Source organism: Balaenoptera ricei, chromosome 19 (assembly GCF_028023285.1).
Source record: "Balaenoptera ricei isolate mBalRic1 chromosome 19, mBalRic1.hap2, whole genome shotgun sequence".
Classification (NCBI taxonomy): Eukaryota; Metazoa; Chordata; class Mammalia; order Artiodactyla; family Balaenopteridae; genus Balaenoptera; species Balaenoptera ricei.
The window spans coordinates 13,143,233-13,159,221 of NC_082657.1; the positions used below are offsets into that span (position 1 = coordinate 13,143,233).

Sequence of the window (15,989 nt, forward strand, 5' to 3'; positions counted from 1 at the left end):
AAAATTTTCATTTTATATTTCTTTGGAAAGTGCATAGAAATAAAATCAGCTTTGTGTTTTGAATTTGAATTCAGCTAAATTAACATTGCTAAATTATAACATATTGCTATAGATTCTTATTTTCTATGTGTATTATCATGTCATCTGTGAATAATAACAAGTTTATTTATTTTCATTTAATCTATATGCCTTGTATTCATTTGTTTTGCCTTAAATGCATTAGATGGGGCCTCCAACAAAGTGGTGAGAATGGGCATACTTGCTTAATTCTAATCTTAGGGGGGAAAGCTTTCAATTTTCACCATTAATTATAATAATTCACCATTAATTATGATTTGCTATAGAAATTTTAGATGATATTTGTAAGAATAAGGAAGGTTTCTTCTGTTCTTATTTTTTTTTTTCTGAAATATTTCACAATAAAATTAATCTAAAAAGAGATTTGAATATGCCATTTTCAAGCCAATTTTTTATTTTAACAAATATAAAGAATATAGCTGCAGTCTTTGTACTATTCTGGATGATAAAGGAAGAAGGCATTTGACGTTTGGAATTTTGAATTAGGCAATAAGGTTTTCGTGGCACTAATTATAAAGTAGATTGTTATATGATTTTAATTCCAAAGCATGTGTCACCTGTTGCCCTTTTATTTTTTTATTTTTTTTTATTTTTTATTTTTTATTTTTTTACTGTATTCTTTCCATCTTTATGGTAGTGACTTTCTCCAAGGGCAGTATGCTTTTTATGTATGTGAACCTGATAAAAACTCTGAGAGTGAGGCTAATAACCCTTTCACTCTCCTGAGAACAATGGTTACCTTTTTTTTTTTTTTTTCACACACACACACTGTATTTTATTTTTACAAGAGATAAATAGACTGACACCAAGCATTGTACATGGATGACCACAACAAAAGCAACAATGATTGCAATTACCAAACATGAAACACACTCATACTATGTCATAATATTGACATTCAGTCCAGTAATCCTCCACTGTAACAGCTCCTTTACTTTGCAGTGAAAATTGATTTGTATATTCTTTGCCTCTGAGTCCTTGTTGGATTTTTTTTTTTTTAATTCAGACAGAAAGTCACAAAAATTATACTCATCCTCATCAGTTCACTCAGTCCCATGTAATTAAATTTTTTTTTTTTCATCTTGATCTTTTGTTAGCACTTTTATGAGTTCATCAGTTTTTCATTAGAGTTCTGAAAATGCTTATTCATTCAGTTCAGCAGTACAGTCAGTTACCAGAAACCTGTACTTGTCAGAGTCTTTTCCATGAATTTCTTAAAGATGAAACCCTTTTATAGGAACATATTTGCAAAAGCATCAGAGTACACACAGAACTGTCTGTAAATGACAAAAGACTTAAAAATGACCACAGTTAAAAATTTGATGAAAGTTCATAATAATGCAGTTGACAAGAAAATTAGTTATTTCTGAGATATACATTTTAAGGTAATAACTAGGATTATGACTTATAACATTATACCAGAACATATAAGATTTTTAGAAATTTCATGTAATGTCTGAAACATTTATATTAACATATTTCCATACAAATAACCCAATGAAAGTTTAGTATTAGTTGTTTTGTTTGTTTGTTTGTTTATACTGCAGGTTCTTATTAGGCATCAATTTTATACACATCAGTGTATACATGTCAATCCCAATCGCCCAATTCAGCACAACACCATACCCACCCCACCGCAGTTTTCCCCCCTTGGTGTCCATATGTCCGTTCTCTACATCTGTGTCTCAACCTCTGCCCTGCAAACTGGCTCATCTGTACCATTTTTCTAGGTTCCACATACATGCGTTAATATACGATATTTGTTTTTCTCTTTCTGACTTACTTCACTCTGTATGACAGTCTCTAGATCCATCCATGTCTCAACAAATGACTCAATTTCGTTCCTTTTTATGGCTGAGTAATATTCCATTGTATATATGTACCACAACTTCTTTATCCATTCGTCTGTTGATGGGCATTTAGGTTGCTTCCATGACCTGGCTATTGTAAATAGTGCTGCAATGAACATTCGGGTGCATGTGTCTTTTTGAATTACGGTTTTCTCTGGGTATATGCCCAGTAGTGGGATTGCTGGGTCATATGGTAATTCTATTTTTAGTTTTTTAAGGAACCTCCATATTGTTCTCCATAGTGGCTGTATCAATTTACATTCCCACCAACAGTGCAAGAGGGTTCCCTTTTCTCCACACCCTCTCCAGCATTTGTTGTTTGTAGATTTTCTGATGATGCCCATTCTAACTGGTGTGAGGTGATACCTCATTGTAGTTTTGATTTGCATTTCTCTAATAATTAGTGATGTTGAGCATCTTTTCATGTGCTTCGTGGCCGTCTGTATGTCTTCTTTGGAGAAATGTCTGTTTAGGTCTTCTGCCCATTTTTGGATTGGGGTGTTTGTTTCTTTAATATTGAGCTGAATGAGCTGTTTATATATTTTGGAGATTAATCCTTTGTCCGTTGATTCGTTTGCAAATATTTTCTCCCATTCTGAGGGTTGTCTTTTCGTCTTGTTTATGGTTTCCTTTGCTGTGCAAAAGCTTTGAAGTTTCATTAGGTCCCATTTGTTTATTTTTGTTTTTATTTCCATTTCTCTAGGAGGTGGGTCAAAAAAGATCTTGCTGTGATTTATGTCAAAGAGTGTTCTTCCTATGTTTTCCTCTAAGAGTTTTATAGTGTCCAGTCTTACATTTAGGTCTCGAATCCATTTTGAGTTTATTTTTGTGTATGGTGTTAGGGAGTATTCTAATTTCATTCTTTTACATGTAGCTGTCCAGTTTTCCCAGCACCACTTATTGAAGAGACTGTCTTTTCTCCATTGTATATCTTTGCCTCCTTTGTCATAGATTAGTTGACCATAGGTGCGTGGGTTAATCTCTGGGCTTTCTATCTTGTTCCATTGATCTATATTTCTGTTTTTGTGCCAGTACCATATTGTCTTGATTACTGTAGCTTTGTAGTATAGTCTGAAGTCAGGGAGTCTGATTCCTCCAGCTCCGTTTTTTTCCCTCAGGACTGCTTTGGCTATTCGGGGTCTTTTGTGTCTCCACACAAATTTTAAGATGATTTGTTCTAGTTCCGTAAAAAATGCCATTGGTAATTTGATAGGGATTGCATTGAATCTGTAGATTGCTTTGGGTAGTATAGTCATTTTCACAATGTTGATTCTTCCAATCCAAGAACATGGTATGTCTCTCCATCTGTTGGTATCATCTTTAATTTCTTTCATCAGTGTCTTATAGTTTTCTGCATACAGGTCTTTTGTCTCCCTAGGTAGGTTTATTCCTAGGTATTTTATTCTTTTTGTTGCAGTGGTAAATGGGAGTGTTTCCATAATTTCTCTTTCAGATTTTTCATCATTAGTGTATAGGAATGCAAGAGATTTCTGTGCATTCATTTTGTATCCTGCAACTTTACCATATTCATTAATTAGATCTAGCAGTTTTCTGGTGGCAGTTTTAGGATTCTCTATGTATAATATCATGTCATCCGCAAACAGTGACAGTTTTACTTCTTCTTTTCCAATTTGTATTCCTTTTATTTCTTTTTCTTCTCTGATTGCCGTGGCTAGGACTTCCAGAACTATGTTGAATAATAGTGGTGAGAGTGGACATCCTTGTCTCGTTCCTGATCTTAGAGGAAATGCTTTCAGTTTTTCACCATTGAGAATGATGTTTGCTGTGGGTTTGTCATATATGGCCTTTATTATGTTGAGGTAGGTTCCCTCTATGCCCACTTTCTGGAGAGTTTTTATCAGAAATGGGTGTTGAATTTTGTCAAAAGCTTTTTCTGCATCTATTGAGATGATCATATGGTTTTTCTTCTTCAGTTTGTTAATATGGTGTATCACATTGATTGATTTGCGTATATTGAAGAATCCTTGCATCCCTGGGATAAATCCCACTTGATCGTGGTGTATGATCCTTTTAATGTGTTGTTGGATTCTGTTTGCTAGTATTTTGTTGAGGATTTTTGCATCTATATTCATCAGTGATATCGGTCTGTAATTTTCTTTCTTTGTAGTGTCTTTGTCCGGTTTTGGTATCAGGGTGATGGTGGCCTCATAGAATGAGTTTGGGAGTGTTCCTTCCTCTGCAATTTTTTGGAAGAGTTTGAGAAGGATAGGTGTTAGCTCTTCTCTAAATGTTTGATAGAATTCACCTGTGAAGCCATCTGGTCCTGGACTTTTGTTTGTTGGAAGATTTTTAATCACAGTTTCAATTTCATTGCTTGTGATTGGTCTGTTCATATTTTCTGTTTCTTCCTGGTTCAGTCTTGGAAGGTTATACCTTTCTAAGAATTTGTCCATTTCTTCCAGGTTGTCCATTTTATTGGCATAAAGTTGCTTGTAGTAGTCTCTTAGGATGCTTTGTATTTCTGCAGTGTCTGTTGTAACTTCTCCTTTTTCATTTCTGATTTTATTGATTTGAGTCCTCTCCCTCTTTTTCTTGATGAGTCTGGCTAATGGCTTATCGATTTTGTTTATCTTCTCAAAGAACCAGCTTTTAGTTTTATTGATCTTTGCTATTGTTTTCTTTGTTTCTATTTCATTTATTTCTGCTCTGATCTTTATGATTTCTTTCCTTCTGCTAACTTTGGGTTTTGTTTGTTCTTCTTTCTCTAGTTTCTTTAGGTGTAAGGTTAGATTGTTTACTTGAGATTTTTCTTGTTTCTTTAGGTAGGCTTGTATAGCTATAAACTTCCCTCTTAGAACTGCTTTTGCTGCATCCCATAGGTTTTGGGTTGTCGTGTTTTCATTGTCATTTGTCTCTAGGTATTTTTTGATTTCTTCTTTGATTTCTTCAGTGATCTCTTGGTTATTTAGTAACGTATTGTTTAGCCTCCATGTGTTTGTCTTTTTAACTTTTTTTTCCCTGTAATTCATTTCTAATCTCATAGCATTGTGGTCAGAAAAGATGCTTGATATGATTTCAATTTTCTTAAATTTACTGAGGCTTGATTTGTGACCCAAGATGTGATCTATCCTGGAGAATGTTCCATATGCACTTGAGAAGAACGTGTAATCTGCTGTTTTTGGATGGAATGTCCTATAAATATCAATGAAATCTATCTAGTCTATTGTGTCATTTAAAGCTTCTGTTTCCTTATTTATTTTCATTTTGGATGATCTGTCCATTGGTATAAGTGAGGTGTTAAAGTCCCCCACTATTATTGTGTTACTGTCAATTTCCTCTTTTATGGCTGTTAGCAGTTGCCTTATGTATTGAGGTGCTCCTATGTTGGGTGCATATATATTTATAATTGTTATATCTTCTTCTTGGATTGATCCCTTGATCATTATGTAGTGTCCTTCTTTGTCTCTTGTAACATTCTTTACTTTAAAGTCTATTTTATCTGATATGAGTATAACTACTCCAGCTTTCTTTTGATTTCCATTTGCATGGAATATCTTTTTCCATCCCCTCACTTTCAGTCTGTATGTGTCCCTAGGTCTAAAGTGGGTCTCTTGTAGACAGCATATATATGGGTCTTGTTTTTGTATCCATTCAGCAAGCCTGTGTCTTTTGGTTGGAGCATTTAATCCATTCACGTTTAAGGTAATTATCGATATGTATGTTCCTATGACCATTTTCTTAATTGTTTTGGGTTTGTTTTTGTAGGTCCTTTTCTTCTCTTGTGTTTCCCACTTAGAGAAGTTCCTTTAGCATTTGTTGTAGAGCTGGTTTGGTGGTGCTGAATTCTCTTAGCTTTTGCTTGTCTGTAAAGCTTTTGATTTCTCCATCAAATCTAAATGAGATCCTTGCCGGGTAGAGTAATCTTGGTTGTAGGTTCTTCCCTTTCATCACTTTAAGTATATCATGCCACGCCCTTCTGGCTTGTAGAGTTTCTGCTGAGAAATCAGCTGTTAACCTTATGGGAGTTCCCTTGTATGTTATTTGTCGTTTTTCCCTTGCTGCTTTCAATAATTTTTCTTTGTCTTTAATTTTTGCCATTTTGATTACTATGTGTCTCGGTGTGTTTCTCCTTGGGTTTATCCTGTATGGGACTCTCTGCACTTCCTGGACTTGGGTGGCTATTTCCTTTCCCATGTTAGGGAAGTTTTTGACTATAATCTCTTCAAATATTTTCTCTTGCCCTTTCTCTCTCTCTTCTCCTTCTGGGACCCCTATAATGCGAATGTTGTTGCGTTTAATGTTGTCCCAGAGGTCTCTTAGGCTGTCTTCATTTCTTTTCATTCTTTTTTCTTTAGTCTGTTCCGCAGCAGTGAATTCCACCATTCTGTCTTCCAGGTCACTTATCCGTTCTTCTGCCTCAGTTATTCTGCTATTGATTCCTTCTAGTGTAGTTTTCATTTCAGTTATTGTATTGGTCATCTCTGTTTGTTTGTTCTCTAATTCTTCTAGGTCTTTGTTAATCATTTCTTGCATCTTCTCAATCTTTGCCTCCATTCTTATTCCGAGGTCCTGGATCATCTTCACTATCATTATTCTGAATTCTTTTTCTGGAAGGTTGCCTATCTCCACTTCATTTAGTTGTTTTTCTGGGGTTTTTTCTTGTTCCTTCATCTGATAGATAGCCCTCTGCCTTTTCATCTTGTCTATCTTTCTGTAACTGTGGGTTTTGGTCCACAGGCTGCAGGATTGTAGTTTTTCTTGCTTCTGCTGTCTGCCCTCTGGTGGTTGAGGCTATCTAAGAGGCTTGATGGCAGGCTCTGTTGGTGGGTAGAGCTCTTCTGTTCTTATTTGTAAGGGTTTTGCTCTTTTTTTTTTTTTGGTTGCACCCTATGGCTTGCAGAACTTCCCCGACCAGGGATCAAACCCGTGCCCCCCCTTGAACTGGAAGCACGGGGTCTTAACCACTGGACTGCCAGGGAAGTCCAAGGATTTGCATTCTTGAACATACCCTTCTTGGTCATGATATGTTATGCTTTTTATATATTTTTTGATTTGTTAATATTTTAACAAGGATCTTTACATCTATGTTTATGAGGTGAATCTTGAAATGTCCTTGTCAGGTTTTATTATCAGAATTACTGTACTTTTAGAATGAGTTGGGAAGTGTTTCCTCCTTTCTCTTCTCTCAGTGAGTTTGTATAAGTCTGATGTTATTTCTTTCCTAAATGTTGAGAAGAAATCACTGGTGAAGCAGTCCAGGCATGGAGTTTTCTTGTGGGAAAGTTGAAAAATAGTGGTCCAATTTCCTTAATAGAGTTAGGAGAATTCAGAGTTTCTATTTCTTTTTGTGTCAATTTTCATAGGTTTTATTTTTCAAGAAAATTGGGCATTTAAGTTGTCAAATATTGAAAAGTTGTTTACTGAATTCTCATTATCTTTAAAAATGTCTATAGGGTCTGTATTCAGGTCCCCATTATCATTCCTGATATTGATAAATTTTCCGCCCTCCCTTCCTTCCTTTCTTCCTTTCATATACATTGCTAGAGATTTTTCAGTTGTGTTAATTTTTAAAATTCTCTAGTGTATATTTGTTTTTTTTTTTTAATTGAAGTATTGTTGATTTACACTGTTGTGTTAATTTCTGGTGTGCAGCAAAGTGATTCATTTATACACTGAGTCACTTATATTCAGAATGTGTATATATATATTCAGAAATATATATATTCTGAATATATATATATACATATATGTATTCTTTTTCAGATTCTTTCCCATTAAAGGTTATTACAATATTATATATTTGTTTTATACTTCACTGACTTCTGCTCTTATCTGTGTCATTGTCATTCCCTTTTTATGTGTTCTTTGACTTGATTTGCTATTCCCTTTTTTTTTTTAGCTTCTGGTGATGAGAGCATACAATTTTCTGCTTTTCTTCTTTTAAAAAATGTTTCTTTAAGGTTATAAATTGAGCTCTACATGCTCTAGCTGTCTCCCACAAGTTGGTATGCCATATATTTATCATTCAATTGAAAATATTTTCAATTTCCCTTTTGTCTTCTCCTTTGACTTATGTTTTATTTACCAAGGTATTGCTTAATTTCCAAAGAGTTGTGGATTTTCTAGTTACCTTTTTGTTATTTCTCACTCAATTCCACCATGGCTAGAGAACATACTTTGTATTTTTTTCAGTCCTTTGACCTTTGTCAAGGTTTGCTTAATGACCCAGGTTATGATTAATTTTGGTAAATATTTTTGTGCAGTTGAAAACCAGATGTAGTCTTTCGTTGATTTGTTCAGTGTTCTTTGAACAGCAATTAAGTCATGTTTGCTAATTGCATTGTTCAGATATTATATATCCCGGATGATTATTTGTCTGATTGTTTTATTATCTATTAAGATATGTGTTAAAATCCCCCACTATGTGGATTTTTCTGTTTCTTCTTTTAGTTCTGGTGGGATTTGCCTTAGTCAAGAACATGAATAGTTCATCGTCAGTAACAGGCAGTAAGAAAGAATATATGGACACATATCCACTTAGATAGCTAGTTGACATAGTAAGAAGTTGTAGAATTTTTTTTTTTTTGGTTGCAAGGTCATAAGCTGAGAGTAAAAACATGGGGGGAGGTTGGAGTTTGGAAGAAAGAGGAGAGGTTAAGTAGTAGTCATTTAGGAGAGAAGATGGGTGAATGAGATGTGAGAATATTGTATGACTGCTGTTGGGAGATAAAGTCCTCCATGGGAGTCTCACACTCCTTCATGTCTTGCTGAGTGTGTCAAGAATGCAAGGATCTCTTTTTTTGTAAATTAATTAATTAATTTGTTTTTATTTTTGGCTGTATTGGGTCTTTGTTGCTGCGCAGGCATTCTCTAGTTGTGGCGAGTGGGGGGCTACTCTTCGTTGTGGTCGCCGACTTCTCATTGTGGTGGCTTCTCTTGTTGCGGAGCATGGGCTCTAGGCATGTGGGCTTCAGTAGTTGTGGCACACAGGCTCAGTAGTTGTGGCTCGCAGGCTCTAGAACGCAGGCTCAGTAGTTGTGACACATGGGCTTAGTTGCTCCGCGGCATGTGGGATCTTCCCAGAGCAGGGCTCGAACCCATATCCCCTGCATTGGCAGGACGATTCTTAACCACTGCACCACCAGGGAAGCCCAGGATCTCTTTTAATTTGGGCTATTTCTCAGGGTTGTGTTTGCAGTGAGCACTGTGAGGGATGAGGTCTCCCTTTGGGACAAAGAGCAGGCTTGCTTACACTTTGCTATAAAACAGCAGGTTCTTAAAGCTCAGTGTTCTTATCCTGTAACACAGCTGGCTGCATGAGCAGGTGTTCATCTAGACATATCCATATTCTCCTCCGGGGACTTGGGGGCAAGGGGAACCAATGCAAAATATGCTGATATTAAAGCTGCTTTCCAAGGCATGAGTAATAAATCCCTTTGTTTCTTACTCAGGAGTCTAATGTCTTCTGACAGCATCCATGAAACATAACTGGCTACCTTTATTAGCTTCCAAGTAGGGAAAAGTCAAATCCCAGACTTGATAACTGTCACTCAACTCTAAGTATCTTCATGAGGTGAATGATCATGAACTTGAAGTAAGATCATTGAGCTTTTTTTCTTTGCTTAGTCTTGCTCAGTTGTGTGGATACAGGTATGGGATAGACTGAGCCTTAAATTTAAAATGTTGGGACTTCACTTATTATTTGTTGTCTTTTTTGATATTAGCCATTCTGGCAGGTGTTAGGTGATATCTCATTGTGGTTTTGATTTGCATTCCCCTAAAGGTTAGTGATGTTGAGCATCTTTTCATGTGCCTGTTGGCCATTTGTATGTCTTCTTTGGAAAAATGTCTATTCAGGTTCCCTGCCTATGTTTTAAGTGGGTTGCTTGTTTTTTTGATGTTGAGTTGTATGACTTCTTTGTATATTTTTGGATATTAACCGTTTATCGGATATATCGTATGCAAATTTCTTCTCCCATTCAGTAGGGATCCTTTTTGTTTTGTGGATAGTTTCCTTTGCTGTGCAAAAGCTTTATAGTTTGATGTGGTTCCATTTGTTTATTTTTGTTTTTGTTTCCCTTGCCTGAGGAGACATTATCTACCCCTCCCCCCGTATTGCTAAGACCGATGTCAAAGAGCTTACTGCCTATGTTTTCTTCTAGGAGTTTTATGGTTTCTGGTCTTAAATTTAAGTCTTTAATCCATTTTGAGTTTATTTTTGTATATGGTGTGAGAAAGTAGTCCAGTTTCCTTAGCATGTAGCTGTTCAGTTTTCTCAACACCGTTTATTGAAGGGGCTGTCTTTTCCCCAATGTATGTCTCTGCCTCTTTTGTCTAGATTAATTCCCCATATAAGCGTGTGTTCGTTTCTGGGCTCTCTATTCTGTTCTACTAGTCTATATGTTTTTGTGCCAGTATTATACTGTTTGATTACTGTAGTTTTATAATACAATATAATTTTAAGTCAGAAATGTGATGCCTCCAGATTTGTTCTTACCGAAGATTGCTTTGGCTATTCAGAATCTTTTTATTTCTGTATGAATTTTAGGATTGTGTTTTCTATTTCTGTGAAAAGAGCCATTGGAATTTTGATAGGGATTGCATCAAATTTGTAAATCACTTTGTGTAATATGGACATTTTAACAATATTAATTATTCCAATTTATGAACATGGAATAACTTTCCATTTATTTGTGTCCCTTCGGGCTTCCCTGGTGGCGCAGTGGTTGAGAATCTGCCTGCCAACGCAGGGGACACGGGTTCGAGCCCTGGCCTGGGAAGATCCCACATGCCGCGGAGCAACTAGGCCCATGAGCCACAACTACTGAGCCTGCGCGTCTGGAGCCTGTGCTCCACAACAAGAAAAAGGCCGCGATAGTGAGAGGCCCACACACCGCGATGAAGAGTGACCCCCACTTGCCGCAAAGTTAGTATAAAAATCATTTGGATTTCTATATGTCAGAATGAAGATAGTTTTTAAATGCAATATAAACAATGAAACCATTTAAATAGCATAAAATATGTTGAACAAAGGATTTAATATATGTTAACAAATGTGTAAAACCTCTAAGAGGAAGTAATGTTATAAATTAGCGTAAATGTGATTAAAGCATTTTTACCTGAAAATGATGTACAATAACTTGAGGAAAGGGGTATTATATATAAAAACGATGCAGGGAAACAAAAGCAAGGATAAGATGATTAGAAAAGAGGTCAGGTATTGAAATTGAGAGGCAAAGGTATCAAATGTAAATAAATATCAATTAAGGTGTAGAGAATAAAGAAGAGACATAAAAGAAAACATAAGTAAGGGGAGATATCAGCCAATTCATGGAATATATGGAATTTTCAAATAGTTACTAATAAACTGAAAAGTCAACATACAATGAAGAAAGTTTGATACAGTTTTTAAAGGAAACAAAATTGATCAAGACAATGAAACAGTACTGGAGCTGTAAGAGAGACTAAAGAATAAAAAATGAAAAAAATGAAGATAGTAAAACAACATATATGAAAGAAGGGAGAAATAGGGACAATAATGTAAGAAACAAGATAAAGTATACTTATGTCAAACAGAAAATTAACAGAAGGTTAAATTTGAAAAAACTGGAAGTCTCTGTAAAAAAGCTTAGGATGAGCAATGGGAATATTGAAAACGTCTTCATACCTCCATCTCATTCTCAAGGCTGAGTGACACAGATCCTTACTAAAAGCAGTTGGCTTCCTCAAGAATGTGGAACATCTTGAAAAACTGGGTTTGACTGGCAGACTGTATATCAGGGATGAGATGGCAAAACTTCTCCCAGTGCATCATCTTGTCACCTGCTGTCTTCATGACCTTGTTTATTGGGGATCATCTTGATGCACCCAGAGGAGCAACAAATTGCTCTCCCAGATGCAGAATGATTCTCCTGGTAAACTTATCACCATCTGAGTGCAAAGTCACCATTTGGGGATGTACATTTTCCCCAGTTGAACTGCATCATAAAGTTAACTTCAGAATCCAGAAAAGTGATCAAAGTTAGTTTTCACTCATCTGATTGAAATTCCCACAGGACTTGATAAAATCTGACTTCGGATCAGCTCCCCAGAGAACACCTACACTTCCCCACCTCAGGCTGTTTTGCCTCCTGCTTTTACAGTTTGCTCTTTTCTACAGCTTTATTGAGATATAATTGACATGAAACAGTGTGTAAGCTTAAGGTGTACAATGTGATGATGAAAAAAATTTTTTTAATTTTTTTAAACAATTGTTAAAGGTCACACTCCATTTACAGGTTTTACAAAATATTGGCTATATTCCTCGTGTTGTACAATACATCCTTGTAGCCTATCTTACACCCAATGGTTTGTACATCCCACTCTCCCACCCCTATATTTTCCCTCTCCCCATCTCCCCACTGGTAACTAACCACTAGTTTGTTCTTTTTATCTGTGAGTCTGCTTCTTTTTTGTTGTACTCACTAGTTTGTTGTACTTTTTAGATTCAACATACAAATGATATCATATAGTATTTGTCTTTCTCTGTCTGACTTGTTTCACTTAGCGAAATCTTTTCAAAGAACTACCTGTTAGTTTCATTGATCTTTTATATTGTCTTTTGTCTCTATTTCAATTATTTTTACTCTGATCTTTATTATTTCTTTCCTTCTACTAATTTTGGATTTTGATTGTTCTTCTTTTTCTAGTTTCTTTATGTGTAAGACTAGATTGACATTTTTCTTGTTTCCTGAGGTAGGCTTGCATCACTATAAATTTCTCTCTTAGAACTGCATTTGCTGTGTTTCACAGATTTTGGATTGTGTTTCCATTTTCATTTCTATCAAGGTATTTTTTGATTTCCTCTTTGATTTCTTCAGTGACCCATTGGTTGTTTAGGAGAATATTGTTTAGCCTCCATGTGTTTGTGTTTATTTGCAGGGTTTTTTTTTCATGTATTCGACTTCTAGTTCTGTATCATTGTGGTTGGAAAAGATGCTTGGTATGATTTCAATATTCTTAACTTTATTGTGACGTTTTGTGGCCTAGCATGTGATCTGCCCTGGAGAATGTTCCACGTGCACTTGAAAATAATATGTATTCTGCTGCTTTTGGATGGAATGTTCTGTATATATCTATTAAGTTCGTATGCTTTAATGTGTCATTTAAGGCAATGTATCCTTATTGATTTACTGTCTGGATGATCTCTTCAGTGGGGTGTTAAAGTCCCCTACTATTAATGTGCAAGCTTCAATTTCTCCCTTTATGTCTGTTAATATTTGCTTTATGTATTTAGGTGCTCCTCTGTTGGTTACATATATATTAACAATTGTTACATCTCATGTTGAATTGATCCCTTTATCAACATGTAATGTGCTTTGTCTCGTTACAATCTTTTTTTTTTAATTTATTATTTTTTTTGGCTGCTTTGGGTCTTCTTTGCTGCATGCAGTCTTTCTCTTGTTGCGGCGAGTGGGGGCTACTCTTCGTTGAGGTGTGTGGGCTTCTCATTGCAGTGGCTTCTCTTGTTGCAGAGCACAGGCTCTAGGGCGCATGGGCTCAGTAGTTGTGGTGCATGGGCTTGGTTGCTCCATGGCATGTGGGTTCTTCCCAGACCAGGGATCAAACCTGTGTTCCCTGCATTGGCAGGTGGATTCTTAACCACTGCACCACCAGGGAAGTCCCTACAATCTTGTTTTAAAGTCTACTTTGTCTGATATAAGTATTGCTATCCCAGCCTTCTTTTCATTTCCATTTGCATGGAATAGCTTTTACTATCCCCTCACCTTCAGTCTGTGTGTCCTTAGATCTGAAGTCTCATGTAGCAGCATTTATGGGTCTCGTTTTTGTATCCAGTTAGCCACTTTATGTCTTTTGATTGGAGCCTTTATTCCATTTACATTTAAAGTAATTGTTGATAGGTACGTACTTACTGCCATTTTGTTAATTGTTTCAGGGTTGTTTTTGTAGTTCTTTTTTTGTTCCTGTCTCCTTCGTTTGTTCTCTTCCCCTTGTAATTTAATGACTATCTTTAGTGTTGTGTTTGGATTCCTTTCTCTTTTTCCTCTGTGTGTATCTATTATATATTCTTGGTTTGTGGTTATGATGGGAATCTATCATCTATCTACCTATCTATCTATCATCTATCTATCTGAATATATTAAGTCAATGATCTCTTATGTTCAAACACATTCTAACAACTCTGCCTTTTTAACACACTCAATGTTTAATTTTTTAACATCATATTTTACATCTTTTTGTTTTGTGTATCCCTTCACTAATTATTGTGGATATAGATGATTTTACTAGTTTTGTCTTCTAACCTTCCAACTAGCTTTATAAGTGATTGATCTACCAAGTTTACTGTATGTTTGCCTTTACCCATAAAGTCTTTCCTTTATACTTTTCATATTTCTGGTTCTGGTCTTTTCTTTTTTGCTTAGGTCAGAATTTATAGTTGTTTATATCTATGATCCACTTCAATTTAAATTTTTGTATGCTGTTAGGTATAGGTTGAGGTTAACTTCCCTACCAAGTTTAGCCAGTTGTTCCAGCACCATTTGTTGAAAGAACTGTCCTTTCCCCCACTGAATTACCTTGAAATTTTTGAGGAAAATCAAATGACTGTATAAGTGTAAATCTATTTCTTGATTCTCTATTTTGTTCCACTTATCTGTTTATCATTATACCAATACCACATTGTCTTGATTATTCTAGCTGCATTTAAACCTTGAGTTCAGGTAGTATAAATCCCCCAGCATTGTTCCTCTTTTAAAATATTATCTAAGCATTCTAAGTCCTTTGCATTTCCATATATGTTTTACAATCAACTTAGCACCTTCTACAAAAATGCCTCTTGGGATTTTGATTACCTTCCATTGAACGTACAGGTAAATTTGAGGAGAATTGCCTTTCATACATTTTTGGGTCTTCTCACCCATGATTATGGTGTATCTTTCCATTTATTTAGGTATTCTCTAGCTTCTCTCAGCAAAACTGTATAATTTTTAAGCAGTAGTCCTGCATGCATTTTGTTAAACTTATTGCTATGTATTTTATGTTCTCTAAAAATGGAACTTTTCTCTTTTACAATTCATTTTCACTAGCTTGGTGTAATATAAAAATTCAATTTGGGGGCATATATTGTCGTTGAAACTATAAATCTTTTCCACAAAGAAAACTCCAGGCTCAGATGGTTTCAATGGCAATTTGACCCAGAATTTAAGAAAGAAATAATATGAATCTTACAATATTGCTTTCAGAATATAAAGAACACTTTCCACCTCACTCTATGACATCAACTTAACTGATAATAAAACCTGAGAAAGAGATCATAAGAAAAAAATTACAGATCAATATCAATAATAATCATATCCACAGAAATCTCCAAAAAACAATTAGCAAATGGAATTCAGCAATATATATATAAAGGATAATACATCATGACCAAGTGGGGCATAAGCTAGGAACGCAAGGCTGGTATGACATTCTAAAATTAATCAAAGCGATTCACCACATTAAAGATGGAGGGAAACCAAAAGATCATGTCGATAGTTGCTTTTTATGTATTTGACAAAATTCAACACTGTTCATGATAAAGCTCTCAGTAAGTTAGTAATGAAAAAAACTTTCACAATCTGATAAGGATATCTATGGAAATGAACAGCTAACATAACACTTTATGATAAAATATTGAATGCTTTTTCCCTAAGGTCAGAAACAAGGTCCATTCTGAGTGCTTCTTCAACACTGTCCTTGCCTGTGCAATAAGGCAATTGAAGGACATAAAAGGAAATGAAAATGAAAAAGGAATTATCTTTGTATGGATATGTGTCTTGTGTTTATAGAAAACTCTAATTTATAAAAAAATAAAATAAAACCTTCTAGAACTAAGTGAATTTATAGCAAGGATATCAAATACATAGTCAATATATAAAAATTCAACAGGGACTTCCCTGGCGGTCCAGTGATTAAGATGCTGCACTTCCACTGCAGGGAGTGCAGGTTCGATCCCTGGTCAGGGAACTAAGATCCCACATGCCAATCAGCATGGCCAAAAAATAGAAAACAAAATTCAGCATATTTTAGAGACAAGTTGTTTCTAATTTTTAAAGAACAGTT

At 35.4% G+C, this 15,989-nt stretch overlaps 1 long non-coding RNA gene across 1 annotated transcript in view; it reads left to right on the forward strand.

The window, feature by feature from the left end:
- Positions 1 to 15,989, forward strand: part of LOC132352895 (uncharacterized) — a 114,296-nt gene that overhangs the window by 70,388 nt on the left and 27,919 nt on the right. The window lies entirely within an intron of this gene.